Source organism: Leptodactylus fuscus, chromosome 4, assembly GCF_031893055.1.
Source record: "Leptodactylus fuscus isolate aLepFus1 chromosome 4, aLepFus1.hap2, whole genome shotgun sequence".
Lineage (NCBI taxonomy): Eukaryota > Metazoa > Chordata > Amphibia > Anura > Leptodactylidae > Leptodactylus > Leptodactylus fuscus.
The window spans coordinates 220,245,628-220,268,977 of NC_134268.1; the positions used below are offsets into that span (position 1 = coordinate 220,245,628).

The 23,350-nt window shown below is 35.8% G+C and overlaps 1 pseudogene; it reads left to right on the forward strand.

Moving 5' to 3' along the window:
• LOC142201198 (protein tyrosine phosphatase type IVA 1 pseudogene) overlaps window positions 1-20,729 on the forward strand; it is a 66,813-nt pseudogene extending 46,084 nt beyond the window's left edge.
• The last annotated feature ends 2,621 nt before the right edge of the window (window positions 20,730-23,350 follow it).

Sequence of the window (23,350 nt, forward strand, 5' to 3'; positions counted from 1 at the left end):
ACTATTTATTAGTCACACGCTCAGTATATACTATTTATTACAGTCACACGCTCAGTATATACTATTTATTACAGTTACACTCAGTATATACTATTTATTACAGTCACACGCTCAGTATATACTATTAGTCACACCCTCAGTATATACTATTTTTTTGTCACACGCTCAGTATATACTATTTATTAGTCACACGCTCAGTATATATTATTTATTACAGTCACACGCTCAGTATGTACTATTTATTACAGTCACAGACTCAGTATATACTATTTATTACAGTCACACGCTCAGTATATACTATTTATTACAGTCACACGCTCAATATATGCTATTTATTACAGTGACACGTTCAGTATATACTATTTATTACAGTCACACTCAGTATATACTATTTATTAGAGTCAGGCTCAGTATATACTATTTATTACAGTCACACTCAGAATATACTATTTATTACAGTCACACTCAGAATATACTATTTATTACAGTCACATGCTCAGTATATACTATTTATTACAGTCAAAATCTCAGTATATACTATTTATTACAGTAACGCTTAGTATATACTATTTATTACAGTCACATACTCAGTATATACTATTATTCCAGTCACACGCTCAGTATATACTATTTATTACAGTCACACTCTCAGTATATACTATTTATTACAGTCACATGCTCAGTATATACTATTTATTACAGTCAAAATCTCAGTATATACTATTTAATACAGTAACGCTTTGTATATACTATTTATTACAGTCACGTTCAGTATATACTATTTATTACAGTCACGGTCAGTATATACTATTTATTACTTTCACACGCTCAGTATATACTATTTATTACAGTCACACTCTCAGTATATACTATTTATTACAGTCACACGCTCAGTATATACTATTTATTAGTCACACACTCAATATATACTATTTATTAGTCATACGCTCAGTATATACGATTTTTTACAGTAGCACTCAGTATATACTATTTATTACAGTCACACGCTCAGTATGTACTATTTATTACAGTCACACACTCAGTATATACTATTTATTACAGTCACACGCTCAGTATATACTATTTATTACAGTAACGCTCAGTATATACTATTTATTACAGTCACACGCTCAGTTTATACTATTTATTACAGTCACATCCTCAGAATATACTATTTATTACAGTCACGCTCAGTATATACTATTTGTTACAGTAACGCTCAGTATATACTATTTATTACAGTAATGCTCAGTATATACTATTTATTACAGGAACACGTTCAGTATATACTATTTTTTACAGTCTCACGCTCAGTATATACTATTTAATACAGTTACGTTCAGTTTATACTATTTCTTACAGTAACGCTTAGTATATACTATTTATTACAGTCTCACACTCAGTATATACTATTTATTACACTTACACTCAGTATATACTATTTATTACAGTCAGATGCTCAGCATATACTATTTATTACAGTCTCACGCTCAGTATATACTATTTATTACAGTCTCACGCTCAGTATATACTAATTATTACACTCACACTCAGTATATACTATTTATTAGTCTCACGCTCAGTATATACTATTTATTACAGTAATGCTCAGTATATACTATTATAGTAACGCTCAGTATATACTATTTATTACAGTCACACGCTCAGTATATACTATTTATTACAGTCACACTCTCAGTATATACTATTTATTACACTCACATGCTCAGTATATACTATTAATTACAGTCAAAATCTCAGTATATACTAGTTATTACAGTAACGCTTAGTATATACTGTTTATTACAGTCACGGTCAGTATATACTATTTATTACTTTCACACGCTCAGTATATACTATTTATTACAGTCACACTCTCAGTATATACTATTTATTACAGTCACAAGCTCAGTGTATACTATTTATTACAGTCACACACTCAATATATACTATTTATTAGTCATACGCTCAGTATATACGATTTTTTTAGTAGCACTCAGTATATACTATTTATTACAGTCACACGCTCAGTATGTACTATTTATTACAGTCACACACTCAGTATATAATATTTATTACAGTCACACGCTCAGTATATACTATTTATTACAGTCACACGCTCAGTATATACTATTTATTACAGTAACGCTCAGTATATACTATTTATTACAGTCACACGCTCAGTTTATACTATTTATTACAGTCACATCCTCAGTATATACTATTTATTACAGTCACGCTCAGTAGATAATATTTGCTACAGTAACGCTCAGTATATACTATTTATTACAGTAATACTCAGTATATACTATTTATTACAGGAACACATTCGGTATATACTATTTGTTACAGTCTCACGCTCAGTATATACTATTTAATACAGTCACGTTCAGAATATACTATTTCTTACAGTAACGCTTAGTATATACTATTTATTACAGTCTCACACTCAAAATAAACTATTTATTACACTTACACTCAGTATATACTATTTATTACAGTCACATGCTCAGTATATACTATTTATTACAGTCTCACGCTCAGTATATACTACTTATTACAGTCTTACGCTCAGTATATACTATTTATTACAGTAACGCTCAGTATATACTATTTATTACAGTAACGCTCAGTATATACTATTTATTACAGTCACGCTCAGTATATACTATTTATTAGTCACACGCTCAGTATATACTATTTATTACAGTCACACGCTCAGTATATACTATTTATTACAGTCACACTCAGTATATACTATTTATTACAGTCACATACTCAGTATACACTATTAGTCACACCCTCAGTATATACTATTTTTTTGTCACACGCTCAGTATATACTATTTATTAGTCACACGCTCAGTATATGCTATTTATTACAGTCACACGCTCAGTATGTACTATTTATTACAGTCACAGACTCAGTATATACTATTTATTACAGTCACACGCTCAGTATATACTATTTATTACAGTAACGCTCAGTATATACTATTTATTACAGTCACACGCTCAGTTTATACTATTTATTACAGTCACATCCTCAGTATATACTATTTATTACAGTCACGCTCAGTATATACTATTTGTTACAGTAACGCTCAGTATATACTATTTATTACAGTAATACTCAGTATATACTATTTATTACAGGAACACATTCGTTATATACTATTTGTTACAGTCTCACGCTCAGTATATACTATTTAATACAGTCACGTTCAGAATATACTATTTCTTACAGTAACGCTTAGTATATACTATTTATTACAGTCTCACACTCAAAATATACTATTTATTACACTTACACTCAGTATATACTATTTATTACAGTCACATGCTCAGTATATACTATTTATTACAGTCTCACGCTCAGTATATACTACTTATTACAGTCTCACGCTCAGTATATACTATTTATTACAGTAACTCTCAGTATATACTATTTATTACAGTAACGCTCAGTATATACTATTTATTACAGTCACGCTCAGTATATACTATTTATTAGTCACACGCTCAGTATATACTATTTATTACAGTCACACGCTCAGTATATACTATTTATTACAGTCACACTCAGTATATACTATTTATTACAGTCACATGCTCAGTATATACTATTAGTCACACCCTCAGTATATACTATTTTTTTGTCACACGCTCAGTATATACTATTTATTAGTCACACGCTCAGTATATACTATTTATTACAGTCACACGCTCAGTATGTACTATTTATTACAGTCACAGACTCAGTATATACTATTTATTACAGTCACACGCTCAGTATATGCTATTTATTACAGTCACACGCTCAATATATGCTATTTATTACAGTGACACGTTCAGTATATACTACTTATTACAGTCACACTCAGTATATACTATTTATTACAGTCAGGCTCAGTATATACTATTTATTACAGTCACACTCAAAATATACTATTTATTACAGTCACACTCAGAATATACTATTTATTACAGTCACATGCTCAGTATATACTATTTATTACAGTCAAAATCTCAGTATATACTATTTATTACAGTAACGCTTAGTATATACTATTTATTACAGTCACATACTCAGTATATACTATTTATTACAGTCACACGCTCAGTATATACTATTTATTACAGTCACACTCTCAGTATATACTGTTTTTTACAGTCACATGCTCAGTATATACTATTTATTACAGTCAAAATCTCAGTATATACTATTTATTACAGTAACGCTTAGTATATGCTATTTATTACAGTCACGGTCAGTATATACTATTTATTACTTTCACACGCTCAGTATATACTATTTATTACAGTCACACTCTCAGTATATACTATTTATTACAGTCACACGCTCAGTATATACTATTTATTAGTCACACACTCAATATATACTATTTATTAGTCATACGCTCAGTATATACGATTTTTTACAGTAGCACTCAGTATATACTATTTATTACAGTCACACGCTCAGTATGTACTATTTATTACAGTCACACACTCAGTATAAACTTGTCACGGAGCAAAGGTATACGTCTTCCTCCGGATGGTCTTTTGAATCAACACGGACGCAAGAGGTCGGGAGACAACAGCAATTTATTGTAATCCACAAAGTTAGTAGCCGGTGGCGGTCACATCAACCGTAACAACAATAAGTCCACAGAAGTCACAATCCAATGATAGCTTTGGCTCCTTGGTCCTGTAACTAAATCCTGGCTCTCTACAGAGCTGTGCACAGGCCGGCTAACACATACTAACTCCAGCTACAACTATATACTAAAACTGTTACACCTATATCTGTGGGTGGGAAGGGCTGAGTCACAGATCCTTCCCCCCTCACCTATACCAAGGAGAGCAGACTCCCTGTCTACTATGGACAATGCACCATCCAACATCTTCTTGGAGACACTGATCAGATTATCTCCACCCATTGTCCTCACTGGTCCTCACTAGTTAGAGGTATTTGCATACAATGTGCTAACACACTAGACCCCAATCAGCCAACTACACATTGATGTATACAACAGGTTAGAGAATACATTCCACATGAAATATATATTACACATTGCCTATAGTATAGACTCTAACCATCCCGTGACAACCCCTCCCCCTCTCAAAACATGTGCATGACACAATTGGCCTACACAGGTAAATTGGGGAATGCACATCAGTCTCTATAGGTCATATGTCCTCCTGCCGGGATAACCCATCTGCGTTCTGGTGTTGGTTCCCTCGGCGGTACTGAATGGTAAAGTTGTAGGGTTGAAGGGCTGGCATCTGGCAGAAAATCCGGTGGATCCATGTTGGCGTCTCTCTGAGCTTGGCTTCGGGTCACTGCTCCCACAAAGTGGCACTGTAGATTTCCAACATCATTGCCTAACAGAACATCGGCCGGCAGCCCGCTCATCACACCAATTGTGCATCGTTTTGGTCCATAACCATAGTCGAGTTCCACGGTAGCTTTAGGAATACGTTTCCGAGTACCTCCTGCCAACTGGATAGAAAGGCCAGGGCCCTCCTCTAGGGCCTCGGGTCGAACAACTCGGGGGTCCGCTACCGTTAGGAAAGCTCCCGAGTCCCGGAATCCAACAACTGTTCGGCCATCCAGTAGGACCTCCTGCAAGTGCTTCCGCTGAAGGTTTGCGGGATGTGTGGCGGAAGGCTGAATCCCATAGACCCCTGGAGGTGGAACAGATGGGTCATTCATGGAGTCATCTGGAAATGGGGCCAAACTTTCAGTCCTAGGGGTGGTTCCCAGGTAGTGAATAGGCCGGGATGCCACGGTGGCCCGTGCCCCCATGTTAACAGGGCAACTAGCTTGCAAATGTCCAGGCCGCCCGCACCCAAAACATCTGCGCTCTAGCATTCTTCCAGTAGGTCGTTGTCTAGGGACAGGGTTGTTCATAGCTGGAGGCCGATGGGCTGGGGCAGGGGTAGAGGGGGAATTGTAATCCTGAGGCCGGGCACGAAAGGTGGGTGGCTGGATGAAGGGTGTCTGGCGGACTGTGGTAGTTTTCCGCTCCTCTGCAAACAACCTCTTCCACTGCGGCTTGATGGTCAGGCCCTCATCTGCAAGGGAAGCAGCTTGCTCCACTGTGGCTGGGTTCCGTTCCAGCACCCACTCACGGATCTCAGCGGGGCACTGGGAAAAGAACTGTTCCTTAAGTATGACTTGGAGGATCTTATCGACTGTGACAGCCTCCTCTCCTTCTAGCCAGCGCTTGCATGCTTGCTTCAACTTGTGGGCGAACATGTGGAAGGAGCTTCCCCCATTGTAAGACAAAGAGCGGAACCGAACTCGGTAGGTCTCTGGAGTGACTGCATAATACTTCTGCACCGCTCTTTTAATGGCCTCATAGTCCCGCTGATCACTAGGGTCCATGGCTCTGAGAGCTTCCGCAGCCCCATCTCGTAGGTGCCCCACCAGATACCGGACCCAATCCTTCTCTGGGACTTCCATCAGGCGGCACTGGTGTTCGAAGTCCTGAAAATATCCATCAACATCCCCAGCCGCTTCATCAAAGGTCTTGAAGTGTTTATGGGAGACATATGGTGGTTCTCTCACTGTTGGGCTGGGGGTCGACGTTTGATTATAATTCCGCGTAGTTATCTCAGCCATTCGCATTTCATGCGCCATTCTTTCCTTTTCATGCGCCATTCTCTGTTCCTCCTTCTCCGTTTCCTGAGCCCTCTGTAATGCTCTACTCCTTTGCTCTGCAGTTGCTCCTACCCCCAGCACTGCCAACTCCTCCTCATACAAAACAACCCATCTGCTCTTTTGGGTCTGTACCTGCCGCTCCCGTATTTCTACTGTCTCCTGGGGGCAGCCCTCCTCATGGTCGCTTTGCAGGGTCATCTCCTCTAGTGCCTCGATCAGTTGATCTTTCGTTCTTCCCTGGTAACTCAGGTTTAGTTCCCGGGCCCTTACTTGCAGACTTGCCATAGTCCAGTTCCTGTATTCTGAGGTTGTGGCTCCATTAATCGCTGGGCTGCTGTAGTCCATCTCGCTGTCCGCTGTTGATCCCACTGCTGCCACCAGTTGTCACGGAGCAAAGGTATACGTCTTCCTCCGGATGGTCTTTTGAATCAACACGGACGCAAGAGGTCGGGAGACAACAGCAATTTATTGTAATCCACAAAGTTAGTAGCCGGTGGCGGTCACATCAACCGTAACAACAATAAGTCCACAGAAGTCACAATCCAATGATAGCTTTGGCTCCTTGGTCCTGTAACTAAATCCTGGCTCTCTACAGAGCTGTGCACAGGCCGGCTAACACATACTAACTCCAGCTACAACTATATACTAACACTGTTACACCTATATCTGTGGGTGGGAAGGGCTGAGTCACAGATCCTTCCCCCCTCACCTATACCAAGGAGAGCAGACTCCCTGTCTACTATGGACAATGCACCATCCAACATCTTCTTGGAGACACTGATCAGATTATCTCCACCCATTGTCCTCACTGGTCCTCACTAGTTAGAGGTATTTGCATACAATGTGCTAACACACTAGACCCCAATCAGCCAACTACACATTGATGTATACAACAGGTTAGAGAATACATTCCACATGAAATATATATTACACATTGCCTATAGTATAGACTCTAACCATCCCGTAACAATACTATTTATTACAGTCACACGCTCAGTATATACTATTTATTACAGTAACGCTCAGTATATACTATTTATTACAGTCACACGCTCAGTTTATACTATTTATTACACTCACATCCTCAGAATATACTATTTATTACAGTCACGCTCAGTATATACTATTTGTTACAGTAACGCTCAGTATATACTATTTATTACAGTCACACGCTCAGTATATACTATTTACTACAGTCACACGATCAGTTTATACTATGTATTACAGTCACATGCTCAGTATATACTATTTATTACAATAGCGCTCAGTATATACTATTTATTACAGTAACGCTCAGTATATACTATTTATTACAGTACCGCTCAGTATATACTATTTATTACAGTCACACGTTCAGTATATACTATTTGTTACAGTCTCACGCTCAGTATTTACTATTTAATACAGTCACGCTCAGTATATACTATTTCTTACAGTAACGCTTAGTATATACTATTTATTACAGTCACACGCTCAGTATGTACTATTTATTACAGTCACACGCTCAGTATATACTATTTATTACAGTCAAACTCTCAGTATATACTATTTATTACAGTCACACTCAGTATATACTATTTATTACAGTCACACGCTCAATATATACTATTTTAGTCACACGCTCAGTATATACAATTTTTTACAGTAACACTCAGTATATACTATTTATTACAGTCACACGCTCAGTATATACTATTTATTACAGTCACACGCTCAGTATATACTATTTGTTACAGTCTTACGCTTAGTATATAATATTTATTACAGTCTCATACTCAGTATATACTATTTATTATAGTAAAGCTCAGTATATACTATTACAGTCACACCCTCAGTATATACTATTTGTTACAGTCTCACGCTTAGTATATACTATTTATTACAGTCAGACGCTCAGTATATACAGTCCTATGAAAAAGTTTGGGCACCCCTATTAATCTTAATCATTTTTAGTTCTAAATATTTTGGTATTTGCAACAGCCATTTCAGTTTGATATATCTAATAACTGATGGACACAGTAATATTTCAGGATTGAAATGAGGTTTATTGTACTAACAGAAAATGTGCAATATGCATTAAACCAAAATTTGACCGGTGCAAAAGTATGGGCACCTCAACAGAAAAGTGACATTAATATTTAGTAGATCCTCCTTTTGCAAAGATAACAGCCTCTAGTCGCTTCCTGTAGCTTTTAATCAGTTCCTGGATCCTGGATAAAGGTATTTTAGACAAACAATTCAAGTTCAGTTAAGTTAGATGGTCGCCGAGCATGGACAGCCCGCTTCAAATCATCCCACAGATGTTCAATGATATTCAGGTCTGGGGACTGGGATGGCCATTCCAGAACATTGTAATTGTTCCTCTGCATGAATGCCTGAGGATTTGGAGCGGTGTTTTGGATCATTGTCTTGCTGAAATATCCATCCCCGGCGTAACTTCAACTTCGTCACTGATTCTTGAACATTATTCTCAAGAATCTGCTGATACTGAGTGGAATCCATGCGACTCTCAACTTTAACAAGATTCCCGATGCCGGCATTGGCCACACAGCCCCAAAGCATGATGGAACCTCCACCAAATTTTACAGTGGGTAGCATGTGTTTTTCTTGGAATGCTGTTTCTTTTTGGACGCCATGCATAACGCCTTTTTTTATAACCAAACAACTCAATTTTTGTTTCCAAAATGAAGCTGCCTTGTCCAAATGTGCTTTTTCATACCTCAGGCAACTCTATTTGTGGCGTACGTGCAGAAACGGCTTCTTTCTCATCACTCTCCCATACAGCTTCTATTTGTGCAAAGTGCGCTGTATAGTTGACCGATGCACAGTGACACCATCTGCAGCAAGATGATGCTGCAGCTCTTTGGAGGTGGTCTGTGGATTGTCCTTGACTGTTCTCACCATTCTTCTTCTCTGCCTTTCTGATATTTTTCTTTGCCTGCCACTTCTGGGCTTAACAAGAACTGTCCCTGTGGTCTTCCATTTCCTTACTATGTTCCTCACAGTGGAAACTGACAGGTTAAATCTCTGAGACAACGTTTTGTATCCTTCCCCTGAACAACTATGTTGAACAATCTTTGTTTTTAGATCATTTGAGAGCGGGCTGTCCATGTTCGGCGACCATCAAACTTAACTGAACTTGAATTGTTTTGTAGAAAGAAATGGTCCAAAATACCTTCATCCAGGATCCAGGAACTGATTAACAGCTACAGGAAGCGACTAGAGGCTGTTATCTTTGCAAAAGGAGGATGTACTAAATATTAATGTCACTTTTCTGTTGAGGTGCCCATATTTTTGCACCGGTCAAATTTTGGTTTAATGCATATTGCGCATTTTCTGTTAGTACAATAAACCTCATTTCAATCCTGAAATATTACTGTGTCCATCAGTTATTAGATATATCAAACTGAAATGGCTGTTGCAAACACCAAAATATTTAGAACTAAAAATGATTAAGATTAATAGGGGTGCCCAAACTTTTTCATAGGACTGTACAATTTTTTACAGTAACACTCAATATATACTATTTTAGTCACACGCTCAGTATATACTATTTTTTACAGTAACACTCAGTATATACTATTTATTACAGTCACACGCTCAGTATATACTATTTATTACAGTCAAACGCTTAGTATATACTATTTATTACAGTCACACACTCAGTATATACTATTTTTTACAGTCACACGCTCAGTATATACTATTTGTTACAGTCTCACGCTCAGTATATACTATTTATTACAGTCTCACGCTCAGTATATACTATTTATTATAGTAACGCTCAGTATATACTATTTATTACAGTCACACACTCAGTATATACTATTTTTTACAGTCACACACTCAATATATATTATTTATTACAGTCACACGCTCAGTATATACTATTTATTACAGTAACGCTCAGTATATACTATTTATTACAGTCTAACACTCAGTATATAATATTTATTACAGTCACACGCTCAGTATATACTATTTATTACAGTCACGCTTAGAATATAGCATTTTTGATTTGATTTGATTTGTATATACTATTTATTACAGTCACACACTCAGTATATACTATTTATTACAGTCATACACTCAATATATACTAATTATTAGTCACACGCTCAGTATATACTATTTTTTACAGTAACACTCAGAATATACTATTTATTACAGTCACACGCTCAGTATATACTAATTATTACAGACACACACTTAGTATATACTATTTATTACAATCACGCTCAGTATACACTATTTCTTAGTCACGTTCAGTATATACTATTTATTACAGCCACGCTCAGTATATACTATTTATTACAGTAACGCTCAGTATATACTATTTATTACAGTCTCACGCTCAGTATATACTATTTATTACACTCACACTCAGTATATACTATTTATTAGTCTCACGCTCAGTATATACTATTTATTACAGTCTCACGCTCAGTATATACTATTTATTACAGTCTCACACTCAGTATATACTATTTATTACAGTAAAGATCAGTATATACTATTTATTATAGTAACGCTCAGTATATACTATTTATTACTGTCACACGCTCAGTATATACTATTTATTACAGTCACACGCCCAGTTTATACTATTGGTTACAGACACATGCTCAGTATATACTATTTATTACAGTAACGCTCAGTATTTACTATTTATTACAGTAATGCTCAGTATATACTATTTATTACAGTAACGCTCAGTATATACTATTTATTGGTCACACGTTCAGTATATACTATTTGTTACAGTCTTACGCTCAGTATATACTATTTAATACAGTCACGTTCAGTATATACTATTTCTTACAGTAACGCTTAGAATATACTATTTATTACAGTCACACGCTTAGTACATACTATTTGTTACAGTCTCACGCTCAGTATATTATATTTATTACAGTCTCACGCTCAGTATATACTATTTATTATGGTAACGCTCAGAAATATACTATTTATTACAGTCACACACTCAGTATATACTATTTATTACAGTCACACGCTCAGTATATACTATTTATTACAGTCACACGCTCAGTATATACTATTTATTACAGTCACACTCTCAGTATATACTCTTTATTACAGTCACACGCTCAGTATATACTATTTATTACAGTTACACACTCAATATATACTATTTTAGTCACACGCTCATTGTATACTATTTTTTACAGCAACACTCAGTATATACTATTTATTACAGTCACACGCTCAGTATATACTATTTATTACAGTCACACACTCAATATAAACTATTTATTAGTCACACGCTCAGTATATACTATTTTTTACAGTAACACTCAGTATATACTATTAATTACAGTCTCACGCTCAGAATATACTATTTATTACAGTAACGCTCAGTATATACTATTTATTACAGTCACGCTCAGTATATACTATTTATTAGTCACACGCTCAGTATATACTATTAATTAGTCACACGCTCAGTATATACTATTTATTACAGTCACACTCAGTATATACTATTTATTACAGTTACACGCTCAGTATATACTATTTATTACAGTAACGCTCAGTATATACTATTTATTACAGTCACACGCTCAGTTTATACTATTTATTACAGTCACATCCTCAGAATATACTATTTATTACAGTCACGCTCAGTATATACTATTTGTTGCAGTAACGCTCAGTATATACTATTTATTACAGTAATGCTCAGTATATACTATTTATTAAAGGAACACGTTCAGTATATACTATTTGTTACAGTCTCACGCTCAATATATACTATTTAATACAGTCACGTTCAGTTTATACTATTTCTTACAGTAACGCTTAGTATATACTATTTATTACAGTCTCACACTCAGTATATACTATTTATTACACTTACACTCAGTATATACTATTTATTACAGTCACATGCTCAGCATATACTAATTATTACAGTCTCACGCTCAGTATATACTATTTATTACAGTCTCACGCTCAGTATATACTAATTATTACACTCACACTCAGTATATACTATTTATTAGTCTCACGCTCAGTATATACTATTTATTACAGTAACGCTCAGTATATACTATTATAGTAACGCTCAGTATATACTATTTATTACAGTCACACGCTCAGTATATACTATTTATTACAGTCACACTCTCAGTATATACTATTTATTACACTCACATGCTCAGTATATACTATTAATTACAGTCAAAATCTCAGTATATACTATTTATTACAGTAACGCTTAGTATATACTATTTATTACAGTCACGGTCAGTATATACTATTTATTACTTTCACACGCTCAGTATATACTATTTATTACAGTCACACTCTCAGTATATACTATTTATTACAGTCACACGCTCAGTGTATACTATTTATTACAGTCACACACTCAATATATACTATTTATTAGTCATACGCTCAGTATATACGATTTTTTTAGTAGCACTCAGTATATACTATTTATTACAGTCACACGCTCAGTATGTACTATTTATTACAGTCACACACTCAGTATATACTATTTATTACAGTCACACGCTCAGTATATACTAGTTATTACAGTCACACGCTCAGTATATACTATTTATTACAGTAACGCTCAGTATATACTATTTATTACAGTCACACGCTCAGTTTATACTATTTATTACAGTCACATCCTCAGTATATACTATTTATTACAGTCACGCTCAGTATATACTATTTGTTACAGTAACGCTCAGTATATACTATTTATTTCAGTAATACTCAGTATATACTATTTATTACAGGAACACATTCGGTATATACTATTTGTTACAGTCTCACGCTCAGTATATACTATTTAATACAGTCACGTTCAGAATATACTATTTCTTACAGTAACGCTTAGTATATACTATTTATTACAGTCTCACACTCAAAATAAACTATTTATTACACTTACACTCAGTATATACTATTTATTACAGTCACATGCTCAGTATATACTATTTATTACAGTCACACGCTCAGTATATACTATTTTTTACAGTAACACTCAGAATATACTATTTATTACAGTCACACGCTCAGTATATACTAATTATTACAGACACACACTTAGTATATACTATTTATTACAGTCACGCTCAGTATATACTATTTCTTAGTCACGTTCAGTATATACTATTTATTACAGCCACGCTCAGTATATACTATTTATTACAGTAATGCTCAGTATATACTATTTATTACAGTCTCACGCTCAGTATATACTATTTATTACACTCACACTCAGTATATACTATTTATTAGTCTCACGCTCAGTATATCCTATTTATTACAGTCTCACGCTCAGTATATACTATTTATTACAGTCTCACGCTCAGCATATACTATTTATTACAGTAAAGATCAGTATATACTATTTATTATAGTAACGCTCAGTATATACTATTTATTACAGTCACACGCTCAGTATATACTATTTATTACAGTCACACTCTCAGTATATACTATTTATTACACTCACATGCTCAGTATATACTATTAATTACAGTCAAAATCTCAGTATATACTATTTATTACAGTAACGCTTAGTATATACTATTTATTACAGTCACGGTCAGTATATACTATTTATTGGTCACACGTTCAGTATATACTATTTGTTACAGTCTTACGCTCAGTATATACTATTTAATACTGTCACGTTCAGTATATACTATTTCTTACAGTAACGCTTAGAATATACTATTTATTACAGTCACACGCTTAGTACATACTATTTGTTACAGTCTCACGCTCAGTATATAATATTTATTACAGTCTCACGCTCAGTATATACTACTTATTACAGTCTCACGCTCAGTATATACTATTTATTACAGTAACGCTCAGTATATACTATTTATTACAGTAACGCTCAGTATATACTATTTATTACAGTCACGCTCAGTATATACTATTTATTAGTCACACGCTCAGTATATACTATTTATTACAGTCACACGCTCAGTATATACTATTTATTACAGTCACACTCAGTATATACTATTTATTACAGTCACATGCTCAGTATATACTATTAGTCACACCCTCAGTATATACTATTTTTTTGTCACACGCTCAGTATATACTATTTATTAGTCACACGCTCAGTATATACTATTTATTACAGTCACACACTCAGTATGTACTATTTATTACAGTCACAGACTCAGTATATACTATTTATTACAGTCACACGCTCAGTATATGCTATTTATTACAGTCACACGCTCAATATATGCTATTTATTACAGTGACACGTTCAGTATATACTATTTATTACAGTCACACTCAGTATATACTATTTATTACAGTCAGGCTCAGTATATACTATTTATTACAGTCACACTCAAAATATACTATTTATTACAGTCACACTCAGAATATACTATTTATTACAGTCACATGCTCAGTATATACTATTTATTACAGTCAAAATCTCAGTATATACTATTTATTACAGTAACGCTTAGTATGTACTATTTATTACAGTCACATACTCAGTATATACTATTTATTACAGTCACACGCTCAGTATATACTATTTATTACAGTCACACTCTCAGTATATACTGTTTTTTACAGTCACATGCTCAGTATATACTATTTATTACAGTCAAAATCTCAGTATATACTATTTATTACAGTAACGCTTAGTATATACTATTTATTACAGTCACGGTCAGTATATACAATTTATTACTTTCACACGCTCAGTATATACTATTTATTACAGTCACACTCTCAGTATATACTATTTATTACAGTCACACGCTCAGTATATACTATTTATTAGTCACACACTCAATATATACTATTTATTAGTCATACGCTCAGTATATACGATTTTTTACAGTAGCACTCAGTATATACTATTTATTACATTCACACGCTCAGTATGTACTATTTATTACAGTCACACACTCAGTATATACTATTTATTACAGTCACACGCTCAGTATATACTATTTATTACAGTAACGCTCAGTATATACTATTTATTACAGTCACACGCTCAGTTTAAACTATTTATTACACTCACATCCTCAGAATATACTATTTATTACAGTCACGCTCAGTATATACTATTTGTTACAGTAACGCTCAGTATATACTATTTATTACAGTCACACGCTCATTATATACTATTTACTACAGTCACACGATCAGTTTATACTATGTATTACAGTCACATGCTCAGTATATACTATTTATTACAATAATGCTCAGTATATACTATTTATTACAGTAACGCTCAGTATATACTATTTATTACAGTAACGCTCAGTATATACTATTTATTACAGTCACACGTTCAGTATATACTATTTGTTACAGTCTCACGCTCAGTATTTACTATTTAATACAGTCACGCTCAGTATATACTATTTCTTACAGTAACGCTTAGTATATACTATTTATTACAGTCTCACGCTCAGTATGTACTATTTATTACAGTCACACGCTCAGTATATACTATTTATTACAGTCAAACTCTCAGTATATACTATTTATTACAGTCACACTCAGTATATACTATTTATTACAGTCACACGCTCAATATATACTATTTTAGTCACACGCTCAGTATATACAATTTTTTACAGTAACACTCAGTATATACTACTTATTACAGTCACACGCTCAGTATATACTATTTATTACAGTCACACGCTCAGTATATACTATTTGTTACAGTCTTACGCTTAGTATATAATATTTATTACAGTCTCATACTCAGTATATACTATTTATTATAGTAAAGCTCAGTATATACTATTACAGTCACACCCTCAGTATATACTATTTGTTACAGTCTCACGCTTAGTATATACTATTTATTACAGTCAGACGCTCAGTATATACTATTTATTACAGTCAAACGCTTAGTATATACTATTTATTACAGTCACACACTCAGTATATACTATTTTTTACAGTCACACGCTCAGTATATACTATTTGTTACAGTCTCACGCTCAGTATATACTATTTATTATAGTAAAGCTCAGTATATACTATTTATTACAGTCACACACTCAGTATATACTATTTATTACAGTCACACGCTCAATATATATTATTTATTACAGTCACACGCTCAGTATATACTATTTATTACAGTAACGCTCAGTATATACTATTTATTACAGTCTAACACTCAGTATATACTATTTATTACAGTCACACGCTCAGTATATACTATTTATTACAGTCACGCTTAGAATATAGCATTTTTGATTTGATTTGATTTGTATATACTATTTATTACAGTCACACACTCAGTATATACTATTTATTACAGTCATACACTCAATATATACTAATTATTAGTCACACGCTCAGTATATACTATTTTTTACAGTAACACTCAGAATATACTATTTATTACAGTCACACGCTCAGTATATACTATTTCTTAGTCACGTTCAGTATATACTATTTATTACAGTCACGCTCAGTATATACTATTTCTTAGTCACGTTCAGTATATACTATTTATTACAGCCACGCTCAGTATATACTATTTATTACAGTAACGCTCAGTATATACTATTTATTACAGTCTCACGCTCAGTATATACTATTTATTACACTCACACTCAGTATATACTATTTATTAGTCTCACGCTCAGTATATCCTATTTATTACAGTCTCACGCTCAGTATATACTATTTATTACAGTCTCACGCTCAGTATATACTATTTATTACAGTAAAGATCAGTATATACTATTTATTATAGTAACGCTCAGTATATACTATTTATTACAGTCACACGCTCAGTATATACTATTTATTACAGTCACACTCTCAGTATATACTATTTATTACACTCACATGCTCAGTATATACTATTAATTACAGTCAAAATCTCAGTATATACTATTTATTACAGTAACGCTTAGTATATACTATTTATTACAGTCACGGTCAGTATATACTATTTATTGGTCACACGTTCAGTATATACTATTTGTTACAGTCTTACGCTCAGTATATACTATTTAATACTGTCACGTTCAGTATATACTATTTCTTACAGTAAAGCTTAGAATATACTATTTAGTACAGTCACACGCTTAGTACATACTATTTGTTACAGTCTTACGCTCAGTATATAATATTTATGTAACGGAGCAAAAGTATACGTCTTCCTCCGGATGGTCTTTTGAATCAACACGGACGCAAGAGGTCGGGAGACAACAGCAATTTATTGTAATCCACAAAGTTAGTAGCCGGTGGCGGTCACATCAACCGTAATAACAATAAGTCCACAGAAGTCACAATCCAATGATAACTTTGGTTCCTTGGTCCTGTAACTAAGTCCTGGCTCTCTGCAGAGCTGTGCACAGGCCGGCTAACACATACTAACTGCTAGCTATATCTATATACTAAACTGTTAAACCTATATCTGTGGGGGGGAAGGGCTGAGTCACAGATCCTTCCCCCCTCACCTATACCAAGGAGAGCAGACTCCCTGTCTTTTTTGAACAATGCACAGTCCAACATCTTCTTGGAGACACTGATCAGATTATCTCCACCCATTGTCCTCACTGGTCCTCACTAGTTAGAGGGATTTGCATACAATGTGCTAACACACTAGACCCGAATCAGCCAACTACACACTGATGTTTACAACAGGTTAGAGAATACATTCCACATGAAATATATATTACACATTGCCTATAGTATAGACTCTAACCATCCCGTGACAACCCCTCCCCCTCTCAAAACATGTGCATGACACAATTGGCCTACACAGGTAAATTGGGGAATGCACATCAGTCTCTATAGCTCATACGTCCTCCTGCCGGGATAACCCATCTGTGTTCTGGTGTTGGTTCCCTCGGCGGTGCTGAATGGTAAAGTTGTAGGGTTGAAGGGCTGGCATCTGTCAGAAAATCCGGTGGATCCATGTTGGCTTCTCCCTGAGCTTGGCTTCGGGTCACTGCTCCCACAAAGTGGCACTGTAGATTTCCAACATCGTTGCCTAACAGAACATCGGCCGGCAGCCCGCTCATCACACCAATTGTGCATCGTTTTGGTCCATAACCATAGTCGAGTTCCACGGTAGCTTTAGGAATACGTCTCCGAGTACCTCCTGCCAACTCGATAGAAATGCCAGGGCCCTCCTCTAGGGCCTCGGGTCGAACCACTCGGGGGTCCGCTACCGTTAGGAAAGCTCCCGAGTCCCGGAATCCAACAACTGTTCGGCCATCCAGTAGGACCTCCTGCAAGTGCTTCCGCTGAGGGTTTGCGGGATGTGTGGCAGAAGGCTGAATCCCATAGACCCCTGGAGGTGGAACAGATGGGTCATTCATGGAGTCACCTGGAAATGGGGCCAAACTTTCTGTCCTAGGGGTGGTTCCCAGGTAGTGAATAGGCCGAGATGCCACGGTGGCCCGTGCCCCCATGTTAACAGGGCAACTAGCTTGCAAATGTCCAGGCCGCCCGCAACCAAAACATCTGCGCTCTAGCATTCTTCCAGTAGGTCGTTGTCTAGGGACAGGGTTGTTCATAGCTGGAGGCCGATGGGCTGGGGCAAGGGTAGAGGGGAAATTGTAATCCTGAGGCCGGGCACGAAAGGTGGGTGGCTGGCTGAAGGGTGTCTGGCGGACTGTGGTAGTTTTCCGCTCCTCTGCAAACAACCTCTTCCACTGCGGCTTGATGGTCAGGCCCTCATCTGCAAGAGAAGCAGCTTGCTCAACTGTGGCTGGGTTCCGTTCCAGCACCCACTCACGGATCTCAGCGGGGCACTGGGAAAAGAACTGTTCCTTAAGTATGACTTGGAGGATCTTATCGACTGTGACAGCCTCCTCTCCTTCTAGCCAGCGCTTGCATGCTTGCTTCAACTTGTGGGCGAACATGTGGAAGGAGCTTCCCCCATTGTAAGACAAAGAGCGGAACTGAACTCGGTAGGACTCTGGAGTGACTGCATAATACTTCTGCACCGCTCTTTTAATGGCCTCATAGTCCCGCTGATCACTAGGGTCCATGGCTCTGAGAGCTTCCGCAGCCCCATCTCGTAGGTGCCCCACCAGATACCGGACCCAATCCTTCTCTGGGACTTCCATCAGGTGGCACTGGTGTTCGAAGTCCTGAAAATATCCATCAACATCCCCAGCCGCTTCATCAAAGGTCTTGAAGTGTTTATGGGAGACATATGGTGGTTCTCTCACTGTTGGGCTGGGGGTCGACGTTTGATTATAATTCCGCGCAGTTATCTCAGCCATTCGCATTTCATGCGCCATTCTTTCCTTTTCATGCGCCATTCTCTGTTCCTCCTTCTCCGTTTCCTGAGCCCTCTGTAACGCTCTACTCCTTTGCTCTGCAGTTGCTCCTAGCCCCAGCACTGCCAATTCCTCCTCATACAAAACAACCCATCTGCTCTTTTGGGTCTGTACCTGCCACTCCCGTATCTCTACTGTCTCCTGGGGGCAGCCCTCCTCATGGTCGCTTTGCAGGGTCATCTCCTCCAGTGCCTCGATCAGTTGCTCTTTCGTTCTTCCCTGGTAACTCAGGTTTAGTTCCCGGGCCCTTACTTGTAGACTTGCCATAGTCCAGTTCCTGTATTCTGAGGTTGTGGCTCCATTAATCGCTGAGCTGCTGTAGTCCATCTCGCTGTCCGCTGTTGATCCCACCGCTGCCAACCAGTTGTAAGAGTGTGTGAAGCTACCTATGACACTGCCCTAGTGGAAAAAGAAGGAATTCAAGTCTTGGACTGGCCTTTTGATGATGGAGCCCCACCTTCTAGTCAGATTGTAGATGACTGGTTAAACCTTCTGAAAGCTAAATTCCGTGAAGAACCTGGATGTTGTATTGCAGTCCACTGTGTTGCTGGGCTGGGAAGAGCCCCAGTGCTTGTTGCCCTAGCTTTAATTGAATGTGGAATGAAATATGAAGATGCAGTTCAATTTATAAGGCAGAAGCGCCATGGAGCTTTTAATAGCAAACAGCTGCTTTACCTGGAGAAATATCGTCCTAAGATGCGGTTACGTTTTAAAGATCCCAATGGCCATCGTAACAACTGTTGCATTCAGTAGAGTTTCCCCTTCTCACTCCAAAAGCGGAAAATGTAGACCTGAACAGGATCCAATGCTAACACCTGGTTAATGTTTTATAGGTCAAGTAATGCTTTGGAGAATGTGTAGGTCACAGATCCTTCCCCCCTCACCTATACCAAGGAGAGCAGACTCCCTGTCTTTTTTGAACAATGCACAGTCCAACATCTTCTTGGAGACACTGATCAGATTATCTCCACCCATTGTCCTCACTGGTCCTCACTAGTTAGAGGGATTTGCATACAATGTGCTAACACACTAGACCCGAATCAGCCAACTACACACTGATGTTTACAACAGGTTAGAGAATACATTCCACATGAAATATATATTACACATTGCCTATAGTATAGACTCTAACCATCCCGTGACAATTTATTACAGTCTCACGCTCAGTATATACTATTTATTATGGTAACGCTCAGAAATATACTATTTATTACAGTCACACACTCAGTATATACTATTTATTACAGTCACACGCTCAGTATATACTATTTATTACAGTCACACACTCAATATAAACTATTTTTTAGTCACACGCTCAGTATATACTATTTTTTACAGTAACACTCAGTATATACTATTAATTACAGTCTCACGCTTAGAATATACTATTTATTACAGTAACGCTCAGTATATACTATTTATTACAGTCACGCTCAGTATATACTATTTATTAGTCACACGCTCAGTATATACTATTAATTAGTCACACGCTCAGTATATACTATTTATTACAGTCACACTCAGTATATACTATTTATTACAGTTACACGCTCAGTATATACTATTTATTACAGTCACACACTCAATATATACTATTAGTCACACCCTCAGTATATACTATTTTTTAGTCACACGCTCAGTATATACTATTTATTAGTCACACGCTCAGTATATACTATTTATACAGTCACACGCTCAATATATACTATTTATTAGTCATACGCTCAGTATATACGATTTTTTACAGTAGCACTCAGTATATACTATTTATTACAGTCACACGCTCAGTATGTACAATTTATTACAGTCACAGACTCAGTATATACTATATATTACAGTCACACGCTCAGTATATACTATTTATACAGTCACACGCTCAATATATACTATTTATTAGTCATACGCTCAGTATATACGATTTTTTACAGTAGCACTCAGTATATACTATTTATTACAGTCACACGCTCAGTATGTACTATTTATTACAGTCACACACTCAGTATATACTATTTATTACAGTCACACACTCAGTATATACTATTTATTACAGTCACACGCTCAGTATATACTATTTATTACAGTAACGCTCAGTATATACTATTTATTACAGTCACACGCTCAGTTTATACTATTTATTACAGTCACATCCTCAGTATATACTATTTATTACAGTCACGGTCAGTATATACTATTTGTTACAGTAACGCTCAGAATATACTATTTATTACAGTAATGCTCAGTATATACTATTTATTACAGGAACACATTCGGTATATACTATTTGTTACAGTCTCACGCTCATTATATACTATTTAATACAGTCACGTTCAGAATATACTATTTCTTACAGTAACGCTTAGTATATACTATTTATTACAGTCTCACACTCAAAATATACTATTTATTACACTTACACTCAGTATATACTATTTATTACAGTCACATGCTCAGTATATACTATTTATTACAGTCTCACGCTCAGTATATACTATTTATTACAGTCTCACGCTCAGTATATACTAATTATTACACTCACACTCAGTATATACTATTTATTAGTCTCACGCTCAGTATATACTATTTATTACAATAACGCTCAGTATATACTATTTATTACAGTAACGCTCAGTATATACTATTTATTACAGTCACGCTCAGTATATACTATTTATTAGTCACACGCTCAGTATATACTATTTATTACAGTCACACGCTCAGTATATACTATTTATTACAGTCACACTCAGTATATACTATTTATTACAGTCACACGCTCAGTATATACTATTAGTCACACCCTCAGTATATACTATTTTTTTGTCACACGCTCAGTATATACTATTTATTAGTCACACGCTCAGTATATACTATTTATTACAGTCACACGCTCAGTATGTACTATTTATTACAGCCACAGACTCAGTATATACTATTTATTACAGTCACACGCTCAGTATATACTATTTATTACAGTCACACGCTCAATATATGCTATTTATTACAGTGACACGTTCAGTATATACTATTTATTACAGTCACACTCAGTATATACTATTTATTACAGTCAGGCTCAGTATATACTATTTATTACAGTCACACTCAGAATATACTATTTATTACAGTCACACTCAGAATATACTATTTATTACAGTCACATGCTCAGTATATACTATTTATTACAGTCAAAATCTCAGTATATACTATTTATTACAGTAACGCTTAGTATATACTATTTATTACAGTCACATACTCAGTATATACTATTTATTACAGTCACACGCTCAGTATATACTATGTATTACAGTCACACTCTCAGTATATACTATTTATTACAGTCACATGCTCAGTATATACTATTTATTACAGTCAAAATC